This window comes from Epinephelus moara, chromosome 13 (assembly GCF_006386435.1).
Source record: "Epinephelus moara isolate mb chromosome 13, YSFRI_EMoa_1.0, whole genome shotgun sequence".
Taxonomy (NCBI): Eukaryota; Metazoa; Chordata; class Actinopteri; order Perciformes; family Serranidae; genus Epinephelus; species Epinephelus moara.
In genome coordinates, this window is record NC_065518.1 from 7,308,587 (window position 1) to 7,308,883 (window position 297).

The following is a 297-nucleotide window of genomic DNA, read 5'->3' on the forward strand; positions in this document are numbered from 1 at the left end:
CAAAATAAATGCACTACGACACCGCAAATTGACGTTTTTTTTCCTTTAACAACAAACACACGTTTGGGTTTGGGCAACAAAAACACATGGTTAGGATTAGTAAAAAATAACAGGGTCGGTGTTTGTTGGACCCATCCATCACTGCTCCCGCCCAACCCATTTCAACTTTCGCCGCCTTAACATTCATCCGTGTCGTTAGAGGACGCCTTCTTTCGTTGGTTTCTGACGCCACAAGTCACTGCCCAAGTGCCAGATTTCTATGTCTTCGGAGTGAGACCGTGCTCGTGAAAACTGACT